Genomic DNA, 19,349 nt, shown 5'->3' on the forward strand with positions numbered 1-19,349 from the left:
GTGGTATGGAAATGTAATAGCACCTGTCCTGACAAAAGAGAAGTTATCCAAAAACAAATCTGATAATAATTTGGTAAGGAAATATATAGTGCTTTTGACATACTAATATCAAGTAATTCTTACAACATTAAAATTAAATGAAGTTAAATTAAATAAGAGAACAGGTTAATTAATCTTTGGTGTGCAATTGTGAAATTTCACAAAGCATCCAACCAGCCAAAAACATCGAGACTGAACTCTCATGTTACACAGATGCTCAGCTGAAGTCGAATGTATGTAATAGATTCAGCCTTAATTAGTAACTGCACAAATGATCACAGAAGGAGACAGAGCTTCAGACACCCAGATCTGCAGGAAGAAAATGAGGGTAAGGAAAATATCACCTGACTGTTTCCATCATGAAAATGTTATGTAATGCACTTTATTTCTTTATGCCACTGGTTATTTTCTAATTGAAAAGGTTTTTCTTCATTTTGAAGTACTTAAAATTCTTTTCTGGGGTCCTTTCTTTTGTAAAACTTGCCTTTGTAAAAATCTTCAAGCCTGTTCATAATATTCAGTGTTAATGCACATTTAAATTAGAAGCTTGTGTACTCCTTCTCTACTTTAATGTGACAAAAGTTCTTTGCTGCAATTCAAGTCCATCTCATCTCTGCAACAGATGTGGTTTATATAGGTTAGAAATCCAAAATGTAGTTAAGCACAAAAAGATGTAAAAGTGTTTATGGATGTAATGAAAACCCCATATTCCTGAAAGAAGTGACTTACTTTATTAGAAGAACTGTGGGCATATTGAGTATGAAGTGGTGTTTCCATGTTTTTTGTTTGTCTCCACCTTTTCCATATCATTCATGTCCCTCAGTGTATGGCTGCCTGTTAACACAGCACAGAATCTATGTTACCAACCTTAACTACAAAGGTATTGACAGAGTATGTAACTACACAGACAAAGGTGATGTTTTGTATTTGGAAAAAAAAAATTGCCAGAATTTCAATGGGGAGCTCCTTTACAAGCGTTTCCAAGACATAGGAGTTACACTAAGAGGATAGAAAAAGGAGCTCTGGTTCAAAGGAAATTATTATCTGAGCAAGAAAATAAAGCTATGGAAAGGCCTTCTGCAGCCAGATGCACAGGTACATTTGTGCTCAGCCTGCCAGGTTACTGCTGATCAAATTCTCACTGGAAGTTTTAGAAACTGAAAGAATTGAAGAAGGCCCAGTCTTGTGGTATTGCAACAGGTAGTACAAAAGCAAACTTTCAAAGGATGTTTCCAAGGAGGTCCCTAGCACAAATAGAATTAATGTGCTTCCTTCCATGCAAAAACAGAAGCTACTACAGACACCTGTATCCTGGGAACAGAACAGTGGCAAAAGGGAAAGAAGGCTCTGAAACACTAATTTACTTTTTTTTAAAAAAAAAAACAAAAAAAACAACAAAAACATGAGTTTACCTTTTAAACTCATCCCCACCGCCCAACTGCAATATCAAAATGTTGTCTTTCAGCTTAACTCTTGGAAGAAGATTTTTTGGAAGAAAGTCTCAAACAAACACAATCACAGCCTGGGCAAGGAGACTCACAGAGTAAAAGGCTGGATTTTTCTCACATTCAATGGCACAAAATTAGGAAAGGAGCAGCAACCAAAGTAACTGGCTCTTCCTCTGTCTTAATGGTTTTAATGAACAGCCAGGAAACATTTTTCTCACACACCAGCTCAAAGTGCTGTTTTGTGACACATAGATGTTAATTCTTACTTTGATGGGATAAGTACATAAAGCAGCTGTTTTAGAAAAATTTTTATTGCCTGATTTTTTACTCTTCATATTAATATTTTTTAAGAAATTTTTACTTCAACACTTATTTACTGTTCTATTTTCATCATAATTTTGTGAAGCACTAAAACATCACTAAACACACCAACCCTTTCTTGCATATCAACCAAAAATTAATAAAAACATGCCAAAGGCAACTGCTTTTTAACTTCCATCCAGTTTCTCATTACAATTCCCCTTCTCATCTCTCCCTTCATTTGGATGTTTGGATCAGAGAGAGACTTGCTCCAAGGCTTACTTCATAGGTAACAGGCACTTGTTCATTTTAATGACTGTCACTTTCTCAACATGAATACAACAAAGGTTTTACTCTTTAATTCAAATAATGGTCCAAGCATTATGAAAATAAGTTACATGTGAAGTATTTCATGCTGGGCATGTAATGGACTTGAGAACAGCAATTGTTTTCAGTCCTGCTCACAATTTCTTCTGGCTGTCTGTTGGAAGATGAGATAGTCAGGGAGCACATGGTCATCTAGTGAAAAGTGCAGATGAAAATGCAGAAGTGCTAGGCCTGGATACAGCTAAAACCAACATTTTTTGGCATTTCTCACAAAACTAGAACTTCTTGGGCCTGTGGCAAAACCAAAGCCTCAGTGAAATCAACATCCCTGTCAGTTCTACTTTGAGTAGTTTCTCCAGATTCTTAAGGCTCTGGGGACTTCCCAACTTTCATAGTCTTTCCTCTGTCACAGACCCTTCTGGCTCAGTTATCAAAACCCAGAGCTTCTGGTTTGCCTCATCAGATAGCATCTCATCAAAGATCAAATTTAGACTAACATTACATTCAAAGTTTGTTTGAATGGCATCTATTGCCCTCTCAGTGTTACCAGTGTAAGATAGCATCTCATCAAAGATCAAATTTAGACTAACATTACATTCAAAGTGCATCTATTGCCCTCTCAGTGTTTCCAGTGTGTATTTGTCATAGCCTGTATTTGTACTTGCATTAGGAGGTAGAATTAAGGGGGGAAAAGGCTTAGTTTTAACATTCACCACTGCATAATACCTGTAGTGTCACAAAATGCTAGCTTAACATCAGCAAACACATGTAAAATGCCACTGAATATTCTTGTTCTGCTATTATGGGATACTGTTATGCTAGCAATGACCTTTCACGGTTTAGTATCAAATTAGTGTGGTGTTCTGGGAGCTGAATCACTGCCTGAGATTTGGAACCTAATAGCAAAATTATGGAAGTCAAATAATCCTGAGCTTCCATCCTGGATTAACTGCAAGAAGCCAAATGTGCTCCCTGTTTTCATCCAAAAAACTGCTGTAGTTGGGACTGACAGTTTCACTCACCACTGTTACAGTCAGGGAGCTAGCCAGTTCCTTGGGAAGTAGTTTGGCATTTCTTGCAAAAAAAGCTGGATTTTGACGTATCCCTTAGCCCAGTCTTCCAGGATGAGATTGTCCCAAGGCTTCCACTATCAAAGTGCCAGTGCCAGTGGCCCATGCCAGGTTCTCACTGTCCAACCAAACATCACATTGGAACAGTACCCCAACCTGTCCTCAGCAGAGCGTAGAGACAGGGCTTACACCCTGCCCCTAGGGCTTAGCTTGCTAGCAACCCAGCATCAGTAGGGAAAAAAAATTGAACCAAAGATTCACAGCTGTGGTAAGGATTCTCCTCAAGGTCTCTTATTTCCCCCACTTTTTTTTTTTTCGCTTTGTCTTGAGAGCTACCAATTTTTTAATTCTCCCTCGCAAGACAGCAAGCAAGTTATATTTGAAAAAAATCATGGGGGAAGAAAACACCTAATCAAACATAATTCTTGGATAAAGAGTTGACCTGTGAATATGTTAAGAACAAGAGCAAAGAAAGTGGAATAGCTGTCTGTATTTTGCCCAGCTTTTAACCAAACAAGTTATCAAGCAAGGTTTTGACAGCATCTAAAAGAAGAGACATTTGAGGCACCACCAAATCTGAACAAATTATGATCATAAAAATGTAGCTTTGCATGCAGAGCAGGGCAGACAATCACCTGAGCAAGAATGTTGCAGCTTTATTAACAGAAATTCACTTTTTATCACCCATTGCACACCACCAAATTTCACTGTAAACAACTCTGAAAGGCACGTTTAATTTCATTACTAGTTTCATTTCATGTTCCTTATAAGTTCAGGTACAAAGATTATCAAGAAATGTAATGCACAACCTCATCTTTTTCATATCATTACAGTTGTTTTTCTCAGTTTCACCTTGAGTTCTACAGTTCTATGCATTCTATTTCTCCTTGTCAAGATATTTTCTAAGGGCTAAAGCCAGACAGCAGAGAGGAGACATAAAGCATGAAGAAAATTATAGGTTATTTTTATCTGGTCTCTCTGATGACTAAAATATGATCTCTACAGAAGTGACATAATTTTTTGATGTCACAGAACCATCCCTTTATTCCCACTGTGTTTCACTGTTTATTTTCAGTGAGTTGAGGAGGTTTGTACTCTGTGTATCTGGATAAAACTCTCAAGCTGCTTGTACACTCATATTTTACAAGAATCACTGCTGGAAGACCCTGCAGCTGGCATGTTTTGCAGGTATTTATTGAAATTTCTCTCTATTAACCCTTCTAAATAGACTTGATGAAACCAGCAGACATAATGCATAAAATTTTATAAATTTAAAATATTTTCCATTATTATTTCAACCCATTTGTTATGCCACCTTATCCCTGCCCAAATGGTTGATGCATCTCTGGCACAAATTCTGATCAGGGGTGCTTGTCCCACTGTGCTATTCTTCCATTTTCCCCCAGCAAGGCCATGCAGAACACTGTGTCCCAGAGAACAGCCCCATCCTGCAGATGGCCACACTTCCCCATGGCAGTGGGGAGCCTCAGGATTAGAGAGGGGGATTTCAAGGCAATGTAGAGATAGGATGTTGCTCTTTTATCAGTCTTAAACGAGAAATAACCCTATATCTGAAAGTGACACCCAAGGAAGCAGAGAAAATAAGGTGAGTCTTTCTATGCAGCCTCATCATGCAAAATTAGCAAGAATGTGTGAAGAGGATGGGACTTCCCAAGCCTAAACCAGGAAGAGCTGCTAGAGCTGACCCGGGCAGCTGTTCCAAATGGGTGGTTTGGTCACTTAAAGAACCACGGTGAAAAGATCATGGCAAAATCAAGCTTTAATATGAATTTGTGAAAATACCACTTTACAGATTTCAATGGCAAGGTTTTACTCTATTACTTACTACACAAGGTAAAGCATACAAAGGAAGATCAAATTAGAAGCAGTTTGGAATGATTTACATGGATGCCAGGAATGTAAAGTGGAGTAAGGATGCAAAGGATATGGATGTTCCACACCTGGGTTAGACATCCAATATTTCTGATTATTGCCACCTCTACCATGCAAGGTCTCCTGCTATGATCAGGGAGTGGGTGCCTCACAGCTCAGCTGGTAAGGTCCAAGAATGCTCCACTGCTCAAACAGTTTGGTCAAGGCTTAGCAGGAGCTTCTGTGATCAGACCCAAGGAGAATCCCATGCACAGGTGTGGAATGTGAGGTGTGGAATATGGTCATTGCTTGCTGGAGAAGCTTGGAGAGAAAGACGCATGCAGTGAGCAGTCATGTGCATGCCCAGAGGCTGTCAGAACCTACAGCTGGAAATCTGGTTTCTCATGTTGCCTTCTAGCTTTTCCTTTTATTATTTCTTGCCTAGAGCCTAATTTCTTCTTTTTCCTTCCTGATTTTCATTTTTCCTGCTTTTCTGGTCTTGACCCTTTGTTTACTAGGTTTCTACTCTTTCTTGAAACTGAAAAATCATACCCTGCAATTTCTCTCGGCCTTTCTTTTCAGCAATTCTCATCTTCCTTACAGATACAACAGACAAGACCTGAGCATCTCTTTTTCAATGTAGGGTCTGAAAATCATATTTTTCTATGAAAAATATTTTTCAAAACATTCAGTAGTGTAGAAATGTGAGCATTTCAAAGCTGGAAGGACATGTAAAGCAAATACATGAGCTCTGAAATTCTCAATCACTGCTTGCATTTTAATGTTTCATGATCTGCAGTATCATGCACAGTATTTTTAAAGTTGTGTGTAATGAAGGTGACCTTTTCACTTCTCAGAAGAAAACCCTAAATAATTAATTATCTGTCTGGTGCTAACATCAATAAACATAGTTATAATTTCTCGAGGTTTCTGACAGCAGTGGGGGAAAACATCACATTTGGGTCTCATGAACTTTGCTGAAGCTGGCGTTCTTTGGATTTACAGTGCTCTCTTCTGGCCAGATCAGGCCTCTACAAGACAATAATTTTATACCCCAAGATCTGTAGGATTTTTGGCCAATACAGTCATTCTCAAGCTGTCACAAAATATTACAAATGTCAAAATCTGCCAAAAAAGTTGTTTTAGAGAAGTGTTTTCCCTCTTCTCCACCACCGCCCCCCCACCCCCCGGGAAAATTACTTAAGTTGTTAATTTATCAAAAACAGCCTCTAATTACCTAATTACCTGAAAATCATGTAGAGGAAAGAAAAAGATTACTTCTGACACCGAAAGAATAATTTAATATTACCTTCTCTTTAACCAATATTAATTTTTATCATGTATTTTTTAAGTCTATCATTCACAGGTTTTCACAGTATTACAGCACAGTTTGAGATGGTCCAATTAAAGTCCAATCCAATTGGGCCTTGAACACTTTCAGGGATGGGGCATCCACAATGTCTCCAAGAAACCTGTTTCAGTGTCTCACCATCTTCACAGTAAAAAATTTCTTTCTTGTGTCCAGCCTAAGCCTACCTTCTTTTAGTTCAAAGCCATTATCCCGTATCCTGTCACTCAGTGTCCTTGTATAAAGTCCTTCTCCATCTTTCTTGTAGTACCTTTAGGGGCTGGAAGGCTGCTATAAGGTCTTCCTGGAACCTTCTCTACTTCAATCTAAATAATCCCAAGTTTCTTAGCCTGGTTTCACAGGAGAACTGCTCCAGCCCTCCAATCATTTTCATGGCTCTGAGTCCCCTCAGGATCCACAGATGTGTTTCATCGGATCCCATGGACTTCAGGCTCCTTACCTTGTCTCAAACCTGATGTCCTACAATGGAACCCAATACATTCTCCCAGTCTCTGCCTTTATCTTTTGTGATTTGTACAATGTGGCTGGAGCACTTGTTGGTGAAGACTGAGGCAAAGAAGTCTTGGAGTACCTCAGCCTTCTCCATATGCCAGGTAACCAAATCTCATATTTCCTTTTGGAGAGGGACCACATTTTTCCTAGTCTTCTGTTTTTCGCCAACATAGCTACAGAAGCTTTTCTTGTTGCACTCAATATTCCGGGCCAAATTTATCTCTAGCAGGGCTTTAACTTTCCTAACATGATTCTTGGCTGCTAGGACAATTCATTTTCATTCCTCCCAGGCTACCAGAACTTGCTTCTATCCCCTGTAGGCTTCTTTTTTTTTGCCTGAGTTTGTCCTGGAGCTCCTTTTTCATCTACACAGGACTCCTGGCATTTTTCCTGACTTCTTCATTAGGATGCATACTCATGAGCTCAAAGATGAACCTTGAATATCATCCAGCTTTCTTGAGTTCCTCTTCCAGCCAGGGCTTAATGCTATGATACTCTACCAGGCAGATCCCTGAAGAGGCCAAAGTATGCTTTCCTGAAGTCCAGGTTATATCACCTGGTCTCTCACTTTTCAGATATATCACTGTCTCCTTGGGAATTATTAAAATTATTACTATTAAAAAACCCCAAAACCTAGAACAGAGGAAAATCATTCATCCTGCCAGTGTGTGCTCAGCCCAGACTTACCCCCATGCTTCTCCATTTCAAGGAGGTTTCCAGACCTGCATTTCCTCGAGCAGTGAGGTGGGATACAAGAGTGCACGCGAGGCAGGCCCAGCAGGGCTGGAGGCAGATTGGTGCCACAGAACCACCCTCTGGTGACACTCATGTCCCCGTGGTGAGGCACAGCAGGGCTGGGCTCCACCCTGCAGTTGAGGCTGCTGTCATCCCCTTCACAGAACCATCCAGCTCTTCACAGTGCTCCCCTTTGGAGTTGTCTGACTAATTCAATTAATTAATTAATTAAAACGCTTTCATTAATTCACATGCAGAGAAAGGTGGGCAATAAACTGCCATTGTGCTTAAGAACACACCCAAATCAAATGAATTGGCGGGAAATACTTTCTCTTGTCCTCTGTCATGGGGCAATGCCTTTAGGAAGAAAATGCTTCAGCCTGCAAAAGAGTGGTATCTCACCTGGTCTTCACTTCTGCCTAACTAAATATACACCATAAAATCTTCCACTTGTACATAACACTAGCAAGGGTGCTTCAAGTTCTCAAATTCTTTTAAATTTGTTGACTCACAAACATTCACGGGGAAGAGACAAAATATTATTGGTGATATTCAATTATTCATTTGAATAGTGAAATTATTTAAATATAGAGTCATAACTCAAGAAGAATCTCTCAATTAGACTGTAACAATTTTGTATTTACCAAATTCAATATCATCCATAAGCTAGGAAAAAGTATACACAGGGAAATAATGAAGGAAACTCAGAATCAAGAGGAGAAAAAACTGAACTGAACACCTAGTTATTACTAAGTGGCATCTCTCACTGATTTGGTAATTCTGCTTTAAAAATATCTAATTTTATTTCACTGGTTTTATTACTGCTGTAAAGATAATTGCTCAAAGGAAACATAAAATGCAGTATTTCAAATGCAATATTTAAGCCTGCTTCAAATCCAGCTTTCAAAGAGAAAATTCAAGGACAAATTTTTTTGTGTTCCTCATGTTGTTCTCTTCATGCTAAATTTGGATTGTCCTCCAAATATTTCAGAGTTTGTATATAACCTTGATATTCTTCCTGTCTCTTACTGTATAGGTAATTTTTAGCATGACTGTTGAATAGTTGGTGAATAATTACCTTGGAAAAGAAAGAAACAGAAAACTAACCCATAAGAAGATTTTCATTTTTAAAGATACTAGTCAAATTTCTGAATATAAAACAGAAGATAAGAGTTAAAATTCTTCCTTGAGATGATTATGCCTTTGGAGTACCAAACTCCCACTTTTAAAGAGCAGATATACTTGCTTTAACCTTCTATCAGCTTGCATAATTAAAAAACATGCTACAGAATGTTAAGTGAAGAACATAAAACTATTTTGTTTAATAATTTATTGGTCAGCATTTCATAGCATCATTAAAATATTTCTTGCTATGTTACATGCTAAATATGTTCACATGTATTAGGTAACTTCAAACATCTTGAAATCTGAAGAAATAATTCTTAATTTAATGAGAATTATGCACATAAACACCAGAAAGTGGTTGGATGAAGCAGTTGGGTTTTTTCCTCTTAATCTCCTTATTTTTCAAGCTTCTGGAAAGCCATAATTCATTTTTATCACAAAGACACAAGAATTATGCAATCACTTTTTATGTATATATATCACATATGAGTTTGCATATCCTGTAATTTTTCTTATAGTATGCACAATTAAATTTGACAGACAGAACAAGTCGTAGTGTGGCCAGTTTCGCCAATTTACAGAGAAAATAAGTCATCCAGTTGGATGAGAATGGATTTCTTAGTTCCTTTACCATGAGAGACCATGCAGTTTGGTCGCTCAAAAACACATCCAGAAATCTACTGTCAAGAGGAACATCATGAAATTTCCAAACATGGAAATGCTGTATTTGGAACTCACTGCTTGTTTGACACAAGCAGGAGAAAAGGAAGTAATTCTAAAAACCAGACTTCACCATTTCTGCTTTCCATGATGCTGGTTGTTGTTCTCTGGATGTATCATATTTGTAAACTGTTGCCATGTCTGTGCCATTCATATGCCAATTCATGGAACAAAACAGTAGATCAATTAAGATTAGGAGGTATTTTTAAGGTAAGCCTCACCAAAACTTGTTTTACTGTGTAAGCATGTTGAAATGTCAATATTACACCAGATGAGCCACAGAAAAGGCTCTTCTGTGAACTTCTATGCTCAGATCTTTCACTACAGTGCTGTGTTTTGGTGAGGGTGAGCAGCTGCTCCTGTTACGTGCTGAAGCAGATGTGAGCTTTAATACAGTGAATCATCCTTTTGCCTCTGCTCTGCAGAGGGCCTGTTCAGGTTTCTTTTTCCACGTAGCTGACTTTAGAAATGCACCCATATTTCTACACTTCTTTTAGTTCCTCTTGGTTTTATTCTTTGGTGTTCGTTTAGCTCATTGTTAACAACAAAATTGGTGGGTAGCTTTCAAAGAACACTTTATGAAAGGCAGGAACATATCAACACTGGTATTAATATGAGACAGCAGTAAGGTGTCTCCTTAGCATTTCAAACAAGAAAAATTCAGAAATATGCAGTTTGGCTCTCTGAGCTAGAAGACCAATAAAATATATGGGGTTTTTTGCTTTAGTTTTGTGGTGAGGTTTTTTTGTTGGTTGGTTGGTTGTTTAGTTTTTGGTTTTGTTTCTTTTTAGTTTTGTTTGCTTGTTTTTTTGGTTTTTGTTTGTTTGGATTTTGGTTTCATTTTTGGGTTTTTTTTTGAAAGCAAGGCAACCAGAAAGAAATACATTAAATTGCAGTGCAAGAAATCCTAAGGTATTAGAGCCTGAGGGTTGATGCAGTGTGTTGAGTACACGGCTATGCTGATAGAATAGTGCACAGCTGTGATGCCACTACACACAACCTGAAGACTTCTTTGGAAAAACTCTATAAAATATTACAAAATTCATACAATACTCTAATGAACAAGGAAGGAAAGTCTTAAAACTCCACATCATGTGACCACAAGATGTGCTTTAAGCCAATCCAACTCACCCTAAGACCCTCTCTAGAGCTCCTGGCAGAAAGCATGAGTGGGAACAGACAGCAAGTGCTACTTCACTTCCACTATTACCAAAGTATTTGAGCGTCAAAAAGAAACTGCATCTATGCTCAAAAAGCACAAATGGGCAAGGCCTCTTCCTGTAAATTATACATACTTCTATCTTGTGGAAGAAGAGGATCACTCTTAAAACAGAAAAAACCTCTGAGAGTGATATGGCATTTCCTCAGTCTTACCCAGAGGTGTACTGATAGACCTCGCTAAAGGCCGGCAACAAACCTAAATTTCTGTTAATCACGATGGAAGTTTAGAACAAAATTTGGGGGAGTACAAAATAATAGTTAAGAAAATATATTGAGCTTTAAATTATAGTTTCTGGCAGCTTAAGGTAGAGAAGCTACAGTTTCACTACACTACAACTATAGCATACCTATCTACATTGTCAAACTTTTTCTCCTTCAGAATCTTGGATAATGTTGCACCAATAATATAAACCGATGAACATTTCCATTTTCATATGTGTTGGTCTTTTATATTAGTAGGATTTATACTTGTTTTTTTCTCAAAGCAGAAAGTCACATAGGCAGATAGTAAGCAAATCTAAGTTTTAGTAATCTCTCAGCATTGTAAACAGTGGAAGAACTTTATGAGTGAGTTATGGATTTAAATCATATAGGTATTGTGGAGTATCTCAAAAAGGTTTATTTTTTCATTTTTTTTTTACTGGTTTTATAGCAGAATATTTGTTCTAAATTTTGTGTGTAAATATGTGGCTGGTAAATGTGATTGATTTGTCTCTCTTACTGAAAGGAAGCTTAAAATATAAAAAAAGGATTTCTAAACAAAAAATTCAAGGTGGCCAATGGGATAGGCAGATATAAAAATACTACACTCTTAAAAATTAAAATTTGAACATTTGTTTTGGATCTCTTTGAGGTTTCACTCTAGAATTAGAGGCTTCCAAACAGAAAGTTACTTTTTTATAGTGAACACATGGAAATTATGACAGTGTGAATGAAGAAGCAAAATGCATCACTTCTGTATATCAATGCTAATGGATGAAGTATTTTATGAGTCATAAGCCTCTTCAGACATATCAAACTGTACTAAAGATTAACTGATTTTCCGAAGTTTAGGCAGAAATTGTTCTATATCAGAATCACAAGATAGTCATATGCTGGCAGATACAGTCATATCTTGCTTTCATAACATTAAATGCAGGATTCCAAACAGGGGAAAGATCAGTTGCAACAACACACTCTTTGTTTCATGGTCTTACTTCTTATGAGATACTGTTTTCAGGAAAAAGATATTCTTCTTTGGTTTTTTTGTCTTCTTAGACATAACAGAGAGACACAGAGAGATGAGTCTTTGTTGGAACTTTTAGGGAGCAATTTTGGTTTTTCTCTGAGCCTAGAATAAATAAATCCAAAAGAACTGCCAGTCACAGACACAGTGACTATATTTTACAAAATTCATCCAATATATCCATCTGCTACAGCAGTTTAGATATAGTCTCCTTCCCTTCTTTCATTACACTCCTAGGTTTAAAAAAGGGTGGATTTCCCAAGTGTGATGAGTTATCACAGTCCCACAGACATTACATGATTTGAAATTCATCCATTCCTGAGTACTCTGGGCCTGCAAAATTCATTTCAGGTAACGTAAAAGCTGGGAAGCAGTTTCTCTGAAGTCAAACTATTAACAATGTGATATGCATTCCCTTTTTTTTTCTTAGAGAATTTTACATATAAGGGCTGGTAAGAAAAGTCTTATTTCCAAAATAAACATAAGCTTATCTTAGTTTAGCTGCACTTGTGAAAGGGAAACTTCCAGATGTGCTTAATTTCTTTACCTTTGTCATTCTCTCTCTTTCTGAAGAGAAAAACTAGAAGGTAATCTTTCTGAACACAGTTATTTATTGCAACATTCATTTCCTACTTTTTTTCAGTACTGTATACCTATGGATTTTTTTAACATTGTAATTTAAATTATTCCTTTTAATGTCATGGGACATAAGACTCTTTAAATTTCTTTACCTCCTCCTTCCTTTTCACTGACAATTTGTCATTGTTCCCTTTTGCATCCTTCTACATTTCTACATTTTTGAATCATTATCTCCCCCCTGCCCCCATCTTGTTAATGGTTTTGTCTACTTTTTTCATTTGGCATTGTGTCCCCTATCTTGTTGCACCATCTTTTCTTTTAACTTCATTTGTATTCTCTCCAATGTGATTTTACCCATCTCAGTTTGTATTGTTGTATCACCCTATCTTTTTCAGAATCTGTTTTCACTTCCCTTCAGATTTTAATTTATTTCAGTTTCATTAGCTAACCATTTTGGTGAGGAGAGAGAATATCCATTTCAAAGTGTATTTTTTTGCCATTAAGCTAATCTTTTCCTTAGATTTTAAGACAAAATATCAACACTTTCATGCAAATTTCAAACCTGATACAATCTACAGCATACCATTGAAATTTCTGGGGTTAGTAGTAGTCTTAGCAAAAGGTACACTTTATAGGAATGGATAAAAACAGGTCACTACTTTTTAACAAAAGAGAGATGGGTAGCATATATCTGTATATGCAAAGAGAATTTATTATATAGCTGTTCATTTGACATGACGATAAAGCCCTTTTCTCTTCACAAACTGTGTATTAGCATCCTTAAGGAAAACAAAAAAAAAAAAAACAGCCCTTGAGGAGGAAGTTAAGCATAGGGATTTCTGCTGGCTTAGAGATGCTACATCCTTCTCCTTGCATTCTGCTTGTCAACTCTTGGCCTACATTATTTCTGTGCAGATTGATGCAAAGCTGGAGGTGTTACATCCTAATTACCATTAAATTGTTTCCTCTTTTCAAACATTGTTTACGTGGCAAGATTATAGGAACGATTTTTGAGATGTCTGTAAAACCTTTTCTTTTGGCATAGATGTGTTATTCTTTCTCACTCTTTAATGGCATAATAAGTAACATCTGATAGGATACATATGCTGCATACCAATGTAGGTGAAAGCCTCCCTCACGAAACCTTGAGACACAATAATGGATGAAGAATAAGAACCCACATAACACAAATATTTTTAAGGCAGACTTGAAAGGTAACAGTTCCAAAGATAATTCTACAAAAAATTATGAAGTGAACTATCTAACTGTAAAAGAAGTAAAATATGTTTTTCCCTTATGGTCTCCCTCCAAACCCCCTCTATACAATCTTCTTTGACTTTAGGCTCTCTGTTTTGCCAGTATTGTCCCCTGTGTGTGTATGTCACAGTCTATAAGAGACAGAAACAGTGTAATTTTGCCAGGCCATGCAGGGCTGGAGGTACTTTTCTCATCTTCTTCACTGAAGGAGTGGCCTTCAGGAGGAAATCCCAAACTCAGTATCAATAAACTGTAGGTTGAGAGAGTCCCCTGAATTCAAGGTCAGTTCTCTCTGATCACCCAGTTATATATCTACACATGAACACCTCTAAGAGGCAGTTTGCCACAACGTATTTGTATTTCAGCAGAGTGGGTGGCTGCTAGATTTTGCTGTGTCTGATTAAATTTGGTGATCAATTCCATAGACCTTCAGCTTAACTTTCAAGGAGCTCTGGAAAACATCAGTAATTTATTATCAGAGGTGGATGTGATTGGGTTGAGTGTTAGGTTCAGTGTTGCCTAGCAGACCATATTTTCATACTTTGACTACAACATTGTGCTTGTTAAGCAAGTCTGTATAACCTTTTCTTCTTCTGTACCCATGCTGTGCAGGCAGAAAGGACATCTAAGAAGTGTAATGACTTCTTTATTCCTGCATTTCTGTGCTGCTGCGGAATTAGACAGAGAAACTGAAGTTCTGTGACAAAGGAGATCACTTTTAAAGATGTCGCTTGATTCCATTAAAATTGTTTTAACTAAGCCTGTTTCAGTATGTGCTGACATTGTCAATATCTGATTCTTTAGTAAAGTACTGATTCTAGCCCCAATATTTGCATTTAGAGAGAACTGTAGGACCATAAATTTGCATCTGACACAGTGAATACTGATTATATGATTCACGCAAGTTACTTCATTTCTGGAAACCACACAATTGAAAGGAGGATGACAGGCTGCTTTCTGTCTTTCCTGCCATGATTCTGTCTTTGTGGACTCATTAATAATCTTAAAACTAATTCTCATCTATATGCAGCTAAAAAATGCACCTACACCAAAGTCATGCTTTTGATCAGGACTGCTGATGAGCTCTGAGGGAAGTAGTATCCAGATGAGAATGTTGAATGTAATGCCATATATTATATTTTCTGTAATGCCCTGAAACAAGAATATCTGACCAAGAGTAATTCATTTTCAAAGCCAGCATTGACCTATCAGAGAGATTCTTCTTTTCTTTTAAAAGTAATATTTTAAGCAATCAAAAAGAGTCTATCACTGTGACAGACACAGAAGGGCTGAAGTGATAAAGGAAATGCATTTGCCTACCAAGGCATGGAAAAAGACCAAAACCTAAGTTTCAGATTACTTGCCACATGTCATTCTACAAGAAAGCCCCTTTGTTAATACAAGGACACTAAATTATCCCATTCATTGTACCTAGCGTTTTTCTATGCATTTACCCTCATACATTATGAGAAGCTGAAAGCAAATAAGAAAAAGGCTTTAATTAAGTAAATCCCAGATGTTTCTCTCTAACAATGCACATGGTTGAGTGTCCACCTGTTGCTTTCTGACTGTCTTATCAACCTTCACATAGACCAGAAACATCTGTGGTGATTCTTCAGCTCTCATTGACCAGTGCCAATCCATTCCAAATCAAATGACAAGACTGGGATTTTTTATGAAGCATAGGAAAAAAAAAACCCAGAAATTAAATACTATCAATCACTGAATTATGGAACCATGGAATTGTAGAAAGGTTTGGGTTGGAAGGGACCTCAAATATCTTCTAATTCCAACTGCATTGCCATAAGTAAGAAACATTCCATTACTCCATTACTCAGAACCTCATCCAATCTGGTCTTGAGCACCTTCAGAGATAAGGAGTCTACAACCTTTCTGAGCAACATGCTCCGGTGCCTCAACACCCTTACAGTAAAGAAATTCTTCCAAATAACTAATCCTAAACCTACCCTACTTCACCTTAAGGCCATTCCTCCCTGCCCTATCACTACATCACCTTATGAAAAGTTCCCCTCCAGCTCTCTTCCAGGGCCCCTTTAGGTGCTGGACAGCTGCTGTAAGGTCTTCTGAAAGTCTTCTCTGCAGGCTGAACAGCCCCAACTGTCCCAGCTTGTCTTCACAGGAGAGCTGTTCCAGGCCTCTTCAAGGCTTGGACTTGCTTATCCTCTGGACTCCCTTCAGAATGTCAACATCTTGCTTGTGTTCAGGGCCTCAGAGCCGGACACAGAATTCCGGGTGGGATCTCACAAAGGCAAAGTAAAAGGGCAGGACCACCTCCCTTGTCCTACTGGTGACATTTCTTTTGATGCAGCCCAGGGCATGGTTGGCTTTCTGGGCTGTAAGCACATGTCAACATGTCATGTCCAGCCTCTCATCCATCAACACCACCCAGTCCTTCTCCTGTGGGCTGCTCTAAATCCATTCTCACTCACCCCGTATTTGTGCTTGGGATTGTCCTGACCAAGGTGCAGGACTTTGCACTTGGCTTTTTTGAACTTCATGAGGTTTGTACAGGCCCACTCTCAAGTCTGTCAATGGATGGCATCCCTTCCCTCCAGATTTATTACAAGATGGGTAGAAATAGTGCACATATCAGTGTCCTGATTCTGGCTGGGGTAGAGTTAATATTATGCTTGTTATCTGGTACAGTGCCGTGTTTTGGGTTTAATATGAGAATCATGTTGCTTTAGGGGTGCTGTTGCTAAGGAGTGCTTACCCTAAGCCAAGGACTTTTCAGTTTCCCATGTTCTTCCCAAGAAATTCTATGGTGCATCATTTGTGTCCCACGTGTTTTATTCCTCTCTTTCTTCTTTTCATTATTTTTATTAGTTTTCTATTTCACTTCATTTCAAGTGAAGTGAGTAAGCAGCTGTGTGGGACTCAGTTGCTGGCTGGGGTTAAACCACAGCAGTCCAAAAAGGCAGCCTCCCTCCTCACACCCCCTCCTCCACCACTCCCTGCCCCTCTCCACTGTGGGACAGGGAGGAGAATCAGAAAATGTTAAAACCTATGGGTTGAGATAAGAGCAGTTTGATACAATTGCTCACCACTCACTCAGCAATTCTCCTCCTGTCCACACGCAGAGATGAGCCACTCACTGCCAGCCCCCTCCCAGTTTATACACTGAGTATAACATTCTACAGCCCAGAATATCCCTTTGGTTCAGGTCAGCTGTTCTGGCTGTGTTCCCTCCTGACTTCTTGTGCACCTGCTCGCTGGCAGAGCATGAGAAAATGGGAAACTGAAAAGTCCTTGGCTTAGGGTAAGCACTACTTAGCAACAGCTAAAACATCAGTGTGTTATCAAGATAATTCTCATCCTGATTCCAAAGAACACTGTACCAGCTGCGAAGAAGAAATCAACTCTGTCCCAGCTGAAACCAGGACAATGAGAATATGGAATATATTTATCAGACACAGCAGGACACAGCAAGAAAATATCATGTTATTACAATTGATTACTCCAGCCCAGAGCCCTAGTCCCTAGTGCAGGAGCTGGGGCTGTAATAGAAAAGCTAGGAAGATGCAGTGGTGAGGGTCATGGAGCCACTCAGTCAATTCCTGAGGAGTCCATGTGCTAACATAACATTGTTAAAATTTTCCTTCCCTACTTAAAATGCCTTTTAATGTGATCCAATGAACTGGAACAGCTCTTTCCTCTGATGGATGCCCTAGTTTACCTCTGATGCAGCAGGCTCCAGGTACAGGCTATAACTACAAGTCTTGCAAGCTATCTGCACAGCTGCTTTCCCAGCAGGAGAGGATAAATTCTGTTCTTCTGCTCTCCACCAATGATTGGCAAGAAATGTCTGCAAGGAGGACACCAGAAGTCACTCTCTTCAGCTGCTTCTTTCCTACCCCCTCCACACACATACCTCAAAGTGAGTTTTTGTACAGGGAAGGTGTGATCAAGAGACCAAAAGGTAATAAGACACAGACTGAAAGTATTTTTTAGCTGAATCATGCCCTTAAACATTCAGCCTACACATTAATCATTGAGTGACATCAAGGATTCACTTCAAAATTGGATCTGACTAGTGCACTTAACTTGCCGACTGCACCAAACAGCTGTTCAGCTTCTGTTGAATTTGAAAGCAAATGTAATTAGTGCATGTTCACTGATGCTTCCTCATTACATTGCCAGCCCATATCATTGGAACAGTTAATTACTGCAGAGACAAAGGCTTGACTTACCTGATATAGTACATGATTATTCATCATTGACTCATTTTTTCTTCTTCACTGGTAATTTTGTTAACATCCCTGACAATGCTTGAGAGTGAATCCCCTTGATCTTTTGTGCTATTATGTCTTCTCAAATGCTACTCAAATTCTCCAGGCAGCTTAATTCTCTAGATTTTATTGAGACATGCGGTTGACACTGCATGTAACTGGAGAAATAACTTGATTACATGAATCATAGCAAAATGTGCTATTCAGTAACTGTCCATCACAGCTGTCTTTGCACTTGGGGACTTTCCCAAGCGCATGCAGACCAAAGGCCCGCTGATGGAACCACCATCTAAAGGATGGCTTTAAAATAATGCTGAGGAAAAGAAATGTTATTCCATAGTTACTCTTGTTTTTAATAGACCTGCTCCACTCCTACAGAGGTCTGTTTTTTTTTTTTTTGGTGGTTTCTTTTTTTGTTTGTTTTTTTTTGGGTTTTTTGCTGGCTTTGTGTTTATTTAATGGCCTCAGTACTCCATCACTACAATGGAGTTAGCTGACTTTCCATCCCTGCCTACCAGATGTCACAGGCTCCTCTCAGATGCAACCCCTTTTCTCAAAAGTCTGCATGAAATGCGAGGACTCTAAGGACTCTGCATTTATTGGTGACCTCCAGGCTGGTGAAGGACAAGTTGCTCAATACAGCTGCCAGTCCTGGGGACATCTGCAGTGCACGTGAAGATCAGCTTGGCTGTGCTGGCATGGTGATACACCATACCCATCAGAAAGGCCAGATTTAGTAATTTACTGCGCATGTTTGATACCATTGCCAGGCTATGCAAAATAGCCCTAGGGTGTCCTGCTGCATCCCTCTCCCATCACATTGCAGATATACCTGGCTACTCTGGCAAAGGAAGGTCACCTAAATTGTTAGGGCAGGTTTTAGTAATTTACGCAGCACTGCACATTCATTTTTCATCTTTTCATATGTGAAAATTTGTAACCATTCACAGAAGAACAAAATGTAAAGAACCAAGGAAATGTATAAAAGAAAGATACATGACCATTTAGGATAGAGAAGCTATGGAAAGTTCCTAACAGTGATGCTGAAAGAAAAAGGAATTTTTTAAAAAGTGAGATGTTCACTCAGGAACATCTGAGGAATCTGGAGGAACTGAAATACTGCTCCTAAAGCAAGTCAGGTGGCAAAAGGCCCGTCCACAGCATTATGCTGACACTTAGAGGTCAGTAAAGTAGAATTGACAGGACTTCTCTGCCACCTGAAAGAGACTTCATATTTTTCAAAGGCTTTGCATGATCTGAGAGATCAATAGCCTGACATTTATTTGGTTTGCTCATTCTTTCTTCTCATGGGTATGCTTC

General features: G+C 38.6%; 1 long non-coding RNA gene across 1 annotated transcript; it reads left to right on the forward strand.

The window, feature by feature from the left end:
* Positions 1–321: 321 nt before the first annotated feature.
* Positions 322–14,517, forward strand: LOC121356903. Its single transcript, XR_005955653.1, has 3 exons — positions 322–367; positions 4,260–4,372; positions 14,392–14,517. It is a non-coding gene; the product is annotated as an uncharacterized LOC121356903 (long non-coding RNA).
* The last annotated feature ends 4,832 nt before the right edge of the window (positions 14,518–19,349 follow it).

This window comes from Pyrgilauda ruficollis, unplaced genomic scaffold, assembly GCF_017590135.1.
Source record: "Pyrgilauda ruficollis isolate IOZ18807 unplaced genomic scaffold, ASM1759013v1 scaffold30, whole genome shotgun sequence".
Taxonomy (NCBI): domain Eukaryota; kingdom Metazoa; phylum Chordata; class Aves; order Passeriformes; family Passeridae; genus Pyrgilauda; species Pyrgilauda ruficollis.